Here is a 12,500-nt window from a genome sequence, read left to right on the forward strand (position 1 = left end):
GGAGAGCCTGGAATGGGGAGAAAGAGTAACACTTTGTCACCTGGAGAAAATGATCTTTAACTAATTTAGGTTGGGACTTCACCATTTTGTCTTGGACTTTTTTTAAGTTTGACTGAGCAATGGTTCGGACTTCAGTTAATTTGTCCCGTAAAGTGTCAATGTATTGGGAAACTGTTGCGGGCTTAATAGATGGAGTGTCAAACCACTGCTCCTTTACTATTTTAAGGGGTCCCCTAATTTGTCTCCCATATAGTAACTCGAACGGGGAGAAACCCAATGACTCCTGGGGACATTCCCTGATGGCAAAGAGTAACAAGTCTATGCTTTCATCCCATTCCTTTTGGTGTTCTATACAATATTTTTTGAGCATTGATTTGAAAGTTTGATGGAACCGTTCCAAGCAACCTTGGGATTGTGGGTGGTAAGCCGAAGATGTACAATGGTCCACACTGAGGTCTTTCATCACCTGTTTGAAAAGATTGCTCGTAAAATTGGTGCCCTGATCGGATTGGATCTCTTTAGGAATGCCCACTGAAGTGAAAAGGTGCAAAAGATGTTTGATTACGTTTTTTGAAGTGATGCTTTTAAGGGAAAAGCCTCAGGATAACGTGTACTGGTATCCATAACTGTGAGCAGGAATTGATTTCCCTTCTTAGTCTTTGGTAATGGGCCCACACAATCCACAACAATCTTTTCAAATGGTGTAGAAAATACTGGGATGGGCTTAATGGGAGCTGCTAGTATACTTTCATTTGGTTTTCCTACCATTTGACAAATATGACAAGATTTTAGGTATTTTGACACATCCTTCCTAAGTCCAGGCCAATAATAGTGTTGGAGGAGCTTTTTATATGTTTTCAGGATTCCCAAATGTCCTGAAATACCATCATGGGCAAGGGCAATTAATGCTGGTCTGACTGAGGTGGGAATTACCACTTGATGTATTTCAGACCACGTGTCTAGATGGGCAAGCTCAGGGGGCCTATAGGCCCTCATCAAGCCTTCATGATATCTAAAAAGCCACGGAAGGTGTTAAAATCTTTACCCTCAACCTGCTGCATGATGAAGTTTAGTCAAAGATGGATCAGATTGTTGGGCTTTAACAGGCTCATCCTTACTAATTGTCTTATTGTACAGATCTTCTGTGGGTAGGGAAAATATTGAGGTGGTTTTAGATGAAGGGCCCATTTCGCACACTCTGTGACCCATTTGACAGCACAAGATGGGAAAAGATGAAGAATAGTTTCTTTAAGGTCAGTGGTGGAGTTGACCTTGGGTAAGGAGGAGTCGACTGTCTTTATGTTAGGAACCACAAGATCTCTACCAAGTCATTGCAATAATAAATGAATGCCGCACTGAGCATTGGGTCTTTCCTTATGGCTATTTACTTCCCAGTAATCCAAGGGACATTGGGTGCACTTTAGCTAAAGGATAGGAAGAATGGGATGAGAGATCTGAAATTAGAACCCTCTCATTAGTAAATGCGGTAGATATATCGGGAATGACGTTAAACAGGAGGATAGATTGTGCTGCGCCCGTATCACGTAGTATACGAATAGGGAAAGAACGAGACCCCTCTATGATTGAAATTTTTCCCTCATAGGTGAATGAAGAGAAGAGATCCTGATGGGGCCTTTCCACATTGGTATTTGCTATTGGTTTGGACTTGGGATCCAGGGAACTACTTTTAGCAATTCGACACTTTGGGTGTTTACAATTCTGGATCGTATGGCCTGGGTTTTACAGTAAGAACAAGTAAGCTTGGTTGCATCGGGGGGAGTAGGTGTGGGACCTTTCGACCTACCACTCACGTTCCCAAGGTTATCATCAGAGGAGGACCTAACATGTCGGGAAGTACCGTTCTCTACTGCTTGAAGTGACTCCGCAACAAAGCGTACGCATCAGCCAGCTCAGCAGCACGCCCTAAGTGCTTACTCTCCAGCTCCTCCACATGCTTCAAGATGTGAGAAATGGTATCTTGCTCTTCCACTCCTCCCAGGACTACCAAATTTAACAAATCCTGGAAATGTGGAGGTCTCTAGCACCTCTAACCACTTCTTAAAAACCTAAGCTTTTCTTGAGCAAACTCAACAAAGGTGTGGGAAAATGGTTTTGGTTAGTTTCTACGAAACTTCTGCCACATTATCCATCTGGCGTGATAGCATAAGAGGTGAGGATATTCTTTTACGTTATCATAGTCATCAGTCTGGTCTAAACAGTTATAAACTCTACGAGCCTTACCATATAATTTAGGAACTAACACTGACACCCACTGGTCCTTTGGCCACTCATTCTTCCCGGCTATTTTCTCGAAAGTCCTAAATGACCCGTCCATATCGGATTCATCAAACCCGGGAACAAGGGAAGAAGCAGTAGCAGGGTTAAAAGCAGCTAGTTTCTCTCTTAATGCCACTTCCTTTGATCTAAACTCCGATGTTAAGGTGACTATCTCTCTTACCTGTAGTTCTTTCAGTCTAACCTCCTGCTCCAACTTGGCCCGTTCCATCATTTCCTCATGCTCCAACTTGGCCTGTTCCGACCTTCCCTCATGCTCCAGCTTGTGCTCCAACTTGGCCTGTTCCGACTCCTGCTCCAACTCGAGTTCTTTCATTTTGATTTGGAACTCGAACCTAGCTCGTTCCAGTTCTAAGGCGTCTATTCGTTGTGTTTCTTGTTGAGGGCTAGCCAGACCTGAAGCAACTTCTGAGTGAGGAGGGGTGGTGGATAGTGGTTGAAGTTTCTTGGACATGGGCGTTAATCTGTCAACAGCGGATTCTTTTAAAACTTCATGTTGAACCAGCACTTCAATCACATGATTTTTAACATTTCCTTAGTCAGTTGCTGTGAAAATGGGATATTATAATAGTTGGCTATTTCTTTCCATTCTTTCTTCAGGATATTAAACACGTAATTTAGCTACGGAAGGATTTTCAATAAAATCCTGAGATCAAAACCTGAGGTAGCCATTGTTAAGAAAAATAGGATAAATTAACTAATGGTCCAAAGATAAGATAAGTGGATAACCCTGAAAATATCACGGCAGTGGATAACCAGAAAGTCCCGAAAACTAACCAAGTTATACCTAGGAAATTACACTTATGATTATTGTTCTTCTGAGAAGATCCTAGATAAGGATAAGAGACTTGAAAGAGGTAGGGCGTATTACGGCATTAATATAAAGATCCGGATTAACAACCCTGATAAATGGTATGATTGACCCTGAATGAGATAATGAGAAGAACAATAATTGAGGCTTTATAATTATGGGGTCCTGAGAGCGGGGCGTCCCAAGATATCACTTCACCGTAAACTAGTGACATATGGAACAGCCTACTCTGGAGTGAGGGTACGGCATTAAACAGATCCGATTCTTCCCTACACTCGATAAGACTTACTACACAACTGCCACGTGTAATAACAGGTAAGCCTTATGACACTTGGAACCTAATATCCTACGTCTGTCACTCTTACTGTACGATAATACCAATATATGCAAACACATATGAAGGAAACTTTAAACCACCGTAAAGCAATTGTGAACAGAAGTGACTGGGAGGAATAATTAACACTGAGTAACAAGGGAGGAAGGAATATGGTACTTAAGGTCGTGTCCTGTCACGGTCGCCATTTGTTACGAGTTGGGGATTTAGAATATAGTTATACGTCTACCCAGATCCCAACAGGTAACAACAATAAAAACAAAGACAATCGGACTATAAAAGGGTAGACAAAGGATGCGAGTTTTCGTTGTATATAATAGAGTACCATAAATCCCTTAACAAAATATTCAGCTTATAAATTACCCTTAACCAAACTTAACCTAAACATTAACAGTATATACATATTAATAAACATAAAACAATCGAAGCAAGTGGACGTGGGGAATACAAGAGATACTAGTACTTAAGTGAGGAGCTGAGATGGCTGACGAGTAAGGCTGAGTATTGTAGAAGACGGTAGGTAGTCACTGCACGTACGTAGGTTTAGAGGATAGATGATCCTGTGGTCACTTCCCAGAGCCAAGTGCTCTCCTCGAATTGGAGGTGACGCAACAACCAGGATAGGGAGAAGGGAAACCTGAGTGGTAACTAAGACGAGTCATACTCGTGTCTCGTCCCTAGATGGCGTTGCTCGTGGTGCTGGGTAGGTAGATCAGACAATAGATGGCGTGCTTCGTAGCTGGGTGGAGGGTTCGTAACACTATATACGACACAGATAGCACTACAGATAAAATTAAGAGACGCATGTAAGGAAGCAAACAATAAAAAATGGAATGATATTATAATGGCGGCTGACATGACTAAAAGACACAAAACATTTTGGACTTCCATAAACAAGATGAGGGGGCACAACAAGCAAAAAACATACATTAAAGACCAAAATGGAACAAAATTGCACGAGGAAAATGAACAAGAGTCAGCATTCAAAAGGAATGGGTAAAAGTTTTAAAATATCAGATGAGGAAAATGAAGATTTTGATAGTGAACACGAAGAAAGGATAGAAGAAGAAATGGGAAGACAAATACATAGAATCACCCCAAGGCAATATATAGACTATAACTTATTACCTAATAATCAAATAACCATGGGAGAAATGATGCACTGTCTGAGGAAATTTAAGGAAAAGCCCTGGGCTCACAGGTATTACACGAAATATGATCATGAATCTACCTGAAAACATTTTAAATACACTATTAAACATTTATAACGCATGCTTAATAACTGGTTACTTTCCAGACAAACTAAAATATGCTAAAATGATATTTATTCCTAAAGAGGGTAAGGACAATAGGAAATATTAAACTACAGGCCAATATCTTTATTAGAAATTACCGGAAAACTATTGGAAAAAATATTAAATTCAAGACTTATAGCCTTTTTAACACAACATGGGAAAACTAACAACAGACAACATGGATTTATGCCCAATAGAAATACCCTAACTGCAATAGCTATAATAACGGAAATAATTGCAATAGAAAAAAGCAAGGGTAACCAGATCAATATAATTTTAAGGGATGTTTCTAAGGCTTTTGATAAAGTTGGGCATTTAGGCTTGAAATATAAAATATTAAAACTGGGACTTAACGAATACATGCTAAGAATATTGTGTAACTATTTAGATGATAGGAGAGCACAAATTCAAATTGGAAACTTTAGGAACTATGTTTAATCTTGAGAGTGGAGTACCTCAAAGGAGGATGCCTTTCTCAACACTATATACAATTTATAGCAGACTTACCTCCAGCCTGCCTTTAGTGAATATGTGTTTTGCTGATGATATTACTCAAATAGTATCATACCCAGGAAAATCAACTCAATTTATGGCACTCTACACGGTAGAGCGATAAAAACATAAATGATTTTTGAGAAAAAAATGGAAAATCAGGACAAAATAAGAACAAATTCAAGATAATACCAATAGCCAAGATTAAAACAAGTCAGTAATAGTCGACCAGGAACTATACCCATATACGACACTGAAGGTAGGATGCTTGGATTAAAACTAACACAAAAAGAGGATATATAACATACTTAAAAGATAAAAGAACGACGAGCAGAATAAGATTATCAAAATAAAACGCTTTAGAACCTTAGCATTAATAACAAAAGAAAGATTTATATTGCCCTTGTCAAATCAATTATGGACTACCCACCATCCCATTGAACACCCTTAGTAAACGTGCATTAAAAGGTTACAAACAGTACAAAATATAGCCCTCAGATTTATATATAACATAAAATATACAGACCACATCAATAATGAACAGCTACACAAGAGAGCAAACCTCTTAGCAATCAATGTAGATATACACAACAAAGCTGCTTAAATATTTGGAAAAAAGTGACTAGACTTAACACAGAAACATATCAAAACTGGAAAAATAATATAGACAGGAAGAAGTAATTGAACCACCTCCTGCCTCAATATACACATTTCTACATAAAACATTACTAGAGGAATAAAGATGAGAGTGACCAACCAGCTCACTAAGAACCCTGGCATACAGTGTTGCCTTTGGACTAACACAACTAACACTTAGCACCAAAAAAATGTGACTACCCTCCCAGTTACACAAGGACCTGGGCGGGCTCACTAACTCCAACAATAACAAAAATAATAATAATAAGCAGCATTATATAAATAAGCCAATATTAATACAAAGGTCTGACGACCCAAGGGAGCAGAACAAAGACAAAACACCAATAAGAAAGATGAAGCGATCTGGTTGAGCCCAGATTCTTTCTACTCCTACTGTATTTCAGTTTCACCACCTTTTTCTTCAATTCCTAATAATCTTCTTTCACCTCTTAACTAATGACTTCTTATCGTATCGTACTATCTAGCCTAAACTGTTTAGCCTGACGTAGAGTTTTTTAATAAATCTGGTGATATGGAACCACACACAACCCCCCTTAACCTGGGATAATGCAATCAAATGGATAATTGCTAACTATTCTCAGAGATAATGCAATCAAATGGTTAGTTGCTAACCGGGGGCTGCGCCCCCGGACCCCCTGTGTTAGATACTGTATTTTGTCATGATGAATTGTTTATTAGACTATAAGAAATCCTCTTCCTTCTTGTATTGGCAAGGGGAGTTTGCTTTAACTTAGGTATGCTAGCCTAAGTAAAAATAGATGCCCCTTCCTTATTGGTGTTGTCGATGGCACAGCACAGCACAGCACCGTGCCTATGACGAAATCAACTTCATTAAACTCAACTCATACTTCAAATGCACCAAGAGAACTTGCACACCCGAATGGTAGACCGTCAGAGTCAATCAAGGGTCGATTTAATAGCATACTACAGAAACTTGCACACACCCGAATGGGAGACCGTCAAGAATCAATCAGGAGGTCGATTTGATAGCATACTACAGAAACTTTACACACCCAGATAGGGGAGACCGTCAAAGTCAATCGGGGATCGATTTGATAGCATACCACAGAAACTTGCACACCCGAATGGGAGACCGTCAAAGTCAATCGGGGGTCGATTTAATAGCATACTACAGAAACTTGCACACCCGAATGGGAGACATTCAAAGTCAATCGGGGGGTCGATTTGATAGCATACTACAGAAACTTGCACACCCGAATGGGAGACCGTCAAAGTCAATCGGGAGTCGATTTAATAGCATACTACAGAAAGTTGCACACCCGAATGGGAGACAGTCAAAGTCAATCGGGGGTCGATTTAATAGCATACTACAGAAACTTGCACACCCGAATGGGAGACCGTCAAAGTCAATCGGGGGTCGATTTAATAGCATACTACAGAAACTTGCACACCCGAATGGGAGACCGTCAAAGTCAATCGGGGGTCGAGCATACTTTACAAAATGATCCGAGAATCTGCACACACACCGAGTGGGAGACGGTGATGAAAACGTCCGCCCTTATATGTTCGATTGCACTATTTCACTATATTAAGGGGAGAGGGTGCCTTCGCACACATATTTGGTGTGAAATATCTTCCGCCCCCCAGCGGAGCGCTTCGGCGCCTCTGCGAAGCAAAGCGCGGCATTCAAAAACAACAACCAAAATTGCCGTCGCTTTCCCTTCCCTGCCCTGCAATGGCTGGAGCAGCAGCAGCAGAAGAGAGAGAGAAAATAGTCTCATGGGGTCAGAGGAATGGCAGTGGGCGCGATCTATAATTTCACTAGCCAGGTCTGTCTCCCAATTGGAACATTATTACTCTCTCGGCTGCGATACCATACACCACGATTTCTCGCGACAGCAGCACAGCATCATGATGTTGCGTCTATTGTAAGTCCGGAACCGGGTTATTCGCTTCGATACCGCCCGAACAGTCAGGGTTTTAACATGCCCTGTAAAAGCGATCAAACAACTTCCACTCCTCCGAGTGCGCGGTGCGGTATCCTATCGTCCGCTCTTGTATGCGCCTGGATTGCACTATTTCACTATATTAAAGGGGAGAGGGTGCCTTCACACACATTCGAGGGTGTGGAAATCTTCCCGCCCCCAGCGGAGCGCTTCGGCGCCTCTGCGAAGCAAAGCGCGGCATTCAAAAACAACAACCAAAATTGCCGTCGCTTTCCCTTCCCTGCCCTGCAATGGCTGGAGCAGCAGAAGGAGAGAGAGAGAAAATAGTCTCATGGGGTCAGAGGAATGGCAGTGGAGTGCGATCTATGAATTTCACTAGCCAGGTCTGTCTTCCTATTGAACATTATTACTCTCTCTCGGCGCACACGTCGCCACCACGGTTTCCGTGACAGCAGCAGCATCATGATGTTGCATCTATTGTAAGTCCGGAACTGGGTTATTCGGCTGTTCGCGAACAGTCAGGTTTTAACCTTGCCTAACAAACGATCAAACAACTTCCACTCTCGAGGTGCGGTACGGTGACTGTCCTATCGTCCGCTCTTGTATGCTGGATTGCACTATTTCACTATATTAAGGAGAGGAGGTGCCTTCACACACCTATTCGGTGTGGAATATCTTCGCCCCCAGCGGGCCGAAAGCCTCTTGAAAGCGGCATTCAAAAACAACAACCAAAGTTGCGTGGCTTTCCCTTCCACCTGCATTCCTGCAATGGCTGGAGCAGCAGCAGCAGCAGCAGCAGAAGAAGAAAGAAGAGAGAGAGAGAAATAGTCTCATGGGGTCAGAGGAGAATGGCAGTGGAGGCGCGATCTATAATTTCACTAGCCAGGTCTACTTGTCTCCCCAATTGAAACATTATTACTCTCTCGGCGCACGTCACCACCAGCGGTTTCCGCGACAGCAGCACCAGCATCATGATGTTGCGTCTATTGTAAGTCGGAACCGGGTTATTCGGCTGTTCGCGAACAGTCGAGTTTTTAACCTTGCTAACAAACGATCAAACAACTTCCACTCTCGAGGTGCGGTACGGTGACTGTCCTATCGTCCGCTCTTGTATGCTGGATTGCACTATTTCACTATATTAAGGGGAGAGGGTGCCTTCACACACATATTTGATGTGAAATATCTTCCGCCCCCCAGCGGAGCGCTTCGGCGCCTCTGCGAAGCAAAACGCGGCATTCAAAAACAACAACCAAAATTGCCGTCGATTTCCTCTCCCTGCCCTGCAATGGCTGGAGCAGAAGGAGAGCGAGAGAGAGAATAGTCTCATTGGGTCAGAGGAATGGCAGTGGAGCGGGCTAATGGCGAGTAGGCTCGCGATCTATCAATTACACTAGCCAGGTCGCTCTCCCTATTGAACATTATTACTCTCTCACGTCGCCACTGCGGTTACCGCGACAGCAGCAGCATCATCATGATGTTGCATCCACCAATTAGTCCGGAACCGGGTTATTCGGCTGTCTGCGAACAGTCCGGTTTTAACCTTACCCAACATCCACTCTCGAGGTGCGGTACGGTGAATGTCCTATCGTCCGACCTTGTATGCTGGATTGCACTATTTCACTATATTAAGGGGAGAGGGTGCCTTCACACACATATTCGGTGTGAAATATCTTCCGCCCCCCAGCGGAGCGCTTCGGCGCCTCTGCGAAGCAAAGCGCGGCATTCAAAAACAACAACCAAAATTGCCGTCGCTTCCCTGCCCTGCAGTGGCTGGAGCAGAAGGAGAGAGAGAGAGAGAGATTTTAGTCTCATTGGATCAGAGGAATGGCAGTGGAGCGGGCTTATGGCGAGTAGGCTCGCGCTCTATCAATTACACTTGCCAGGTCTCTCTTCCGTTTGGACATTATTTACTCCGTCTCTCTCTCTCTCTCTCGGCGCACACGTCGCCACCCTACTAGTTTCCGTCACAGCATATGCTGCGGCCTTTCAGTCCGGAACGGGGCTCCCCTTCGCCTTGCTGTCTGCCCAACTTAGCGGACTTGCGTTGGCTGATCACCCCGTCTTCGCGTCTGTGCCGGCCTTCAATGCAGCGCCCAACCGTCTCTTGACCGAGATTCATTGCACTATTCCACGCGCAAACGGCTACCCTAAATGTGCATAGACAACGCTCATGGTTCAACACGACCAGGGCGCAGTCTGGGAGCCGAGTATACTAAAAAGAGAGTTTAGCAGCCAAAACTCGTCAAAGCACACGTTAGGTTACCCCATCACCTAACAACGATGATGGCGGTTCCCACCCGTGAAATACACAACCTAACCAATATTGGGCGACGATGGCGCTCATGAGCCCACGACCCCACAAACAGTAAGAGAAAGAGAGAGAGGAGGAGATGGGCCAATGTCTTATGCCTCGCTGGGGCAAAGAGAAGAGAAGAGGAGCGGATAAGGGAGGAGATTGGCCAACGTGCGGTCCCTCGCCCAATGTCGGCTGCCTCGCTGGAGCTGGGTAAAGAGGAGAGGAGCGGATAAGGGAGGAGATTGGCACACACGGTGGCGCTGCCGGCGCCGAGGATAGCGAGAGAAGGTGCAGTTTGATCTGATCATCTGGTTTGCTATTTCTCTAAGGCCAACGTGCGGTCCCTCGCCCAATGTCGGCTGCCTCGCTGGGGCAAAGAGAAGAGGAGAGGATAAGGGAGGAGATTGGCACACACGGTGGCGCTACCGGCGCCGAGGATAGCGAGAGAAGGTGCAGTTTGATCTGATCATCTGGTTTGCTATTTCTCTAAGGCCAACGTGCGGTCCCTCGCCCAATGTCTTCTGCCTCGCTGGGGCAAAGAGAAGAGGAGCGGATAAGGAGGAGATTCGCCAACGTGCGGTCCCTCGCCCAATGTCGGCTGCCTCGCTGGAGCTGGGGCAAAGAGGAGCGGATAAGGGAGGAGATTGGCACACACGGTGGCGCTGCCGGCGCCGAGGATAGCAAGAGAAGGTGCAGTTAGATCTGATCATCTGGTTTGCTATTTCTCTAAGGCCAACGTGCGGTCCCTCGCCCAATGTCTTCTGCCTCTCTCAATCTCACTATTTTGGCCGCCGTGATAGGCGCCGCCAACAGCAGCAGCTACCTGGTTGATCCTGCCAGTAGTCATATGCTTGTCTCAAAGATTAAGCCATGCATGTGTAAGTACAAGCCGATTTAAGGCGAAACCGCGAATGGCTCATTAAATCAGCTATGTTTCATTGGATCTGTAAACCCACTTACTTGGATAACTGTGGCAATTCTAGAGCTAATACATGCAATTGGTCTCTGACCGCCAGGGAAGAGCGCTTTTATTAGTTCAAAACTGGTCGGGCCCCGGTCCGTAACCCACCTGTGGTGAATCTGAATAACTTCGGGCTGAGCGCACGGTCTCCGCACCGGCGCCGCTTCTTTCAAGTGTCTGCCTTATCAGCTTTCGATTGTAGGTTATGCGCCTACAATGGCTATAACGGGTAACGGGGAATCAGGGTTCGATTCCGGAGAGGGAGCCTGAGAAACGGCTACCACATCTAAGGAAGGCAGCAGGCACGCAAATTACCCACTCCCGGCACGGGGAGGTAGTGACGAAAAATAACGATGTGAGTCTCATCCGAGGCCTGCAATCGGAATGAGTACACTTTAAATCCTTTAACGAGTATCCATTGGAGGGCAAGTCTGGTGCCAGCAGCCGCGGTAATTCCAGCTCAATAGCGTATATTAAAGTTGTTGCGGTTAAAAAGCTCGTAGTTGGATCTCAGTTCCGGACTGGCGGTGCACCGCCCGGTGTTTACTGTCACGCTCGAACAACCGCCCGCCGGCTCGCACGGGATGCTCTTTGTCGAGTGTCCCGAGTGGCGGAGAGTTTACTTTGAAAAAATTAGAGTGCTCAGAGCAGGCTATTTGAATGGCCCGAATGGTGATGCATGGAATAATGGAATAGGACCTCGGTTCTATTTTGTTGGTTTTCGGAACCAGAGGTAATGACTAATCGGAACAGGCGGGGGCATTCGTATTGCGACGCTAGAGGTGAAATTCTTGGACCGTCGCAAGACGAACTACTGCAACATTTGCCAAGGATGTTTTCATTAATCAAGAACGAAAGTTAGAGGTTCGAAGGCGATTCAGATACCGCCCTAGTTCTAACCATAAACGATGCCAACTAGCGATCCGCCGGCGTTATTCCCATGACCGGGCGGGCAGCTTCCGGGAAACCAAAGTCTTTGGGTTCCGGGGAAGTATGGTTGCAAAGCTGAAACTTAAAGGAATTGACGGAAGGGCACCACCAGGAGTGGAGCCTGCGGCTTAATTTGACTCAACACGGGAAACCTCACCAGGCCCAGACACGGGAAGGATTGACAGATTGAGAGCTCTTTCTCGATTCGGTGGGTGGTGGTGCATGGCCGTTCTTAGTTGGTGGAGCGATTTGTCTGGTTAATTCCGATAACGAACGAGACTCTGGCCTACTAAGTAGTGAAGCCCGGATCTCAGAAAATGGTGTCAGTTAGCAACTTCTTCTTAGAGGAATGGCAGCAATTCTAGCACGGGTGAACAATAACAGGTCTGTGATGCCCTTAGATGTTCTGTAGGCCGCACAGCATACACTGAAGGGATCAACGAGTTTTCCCCTCCGGAGAGGAAGCGGGTAACCACGTTCAAAGCCTTTCTTGATAGGGATTGGGGCTTGCAATTGTTTCCC

The sequence above is a fragment of the Homarus americanus genome, unplaced genomic scaffold (genome assembly GCF_018991925.1).
Source record: "Homarus americanus isolate GMGI-L3 unplaced genomic scaffold, GMGI_Hamer_2.0 scaffold31503, whole genome shotgun sequence".
Taxonomy (NCBI): Eukaryota; Metazoa; Arthropoda; class Malacostraca; order Decapoda; family Nephropidae; genus Homarus; species Homarus americanus.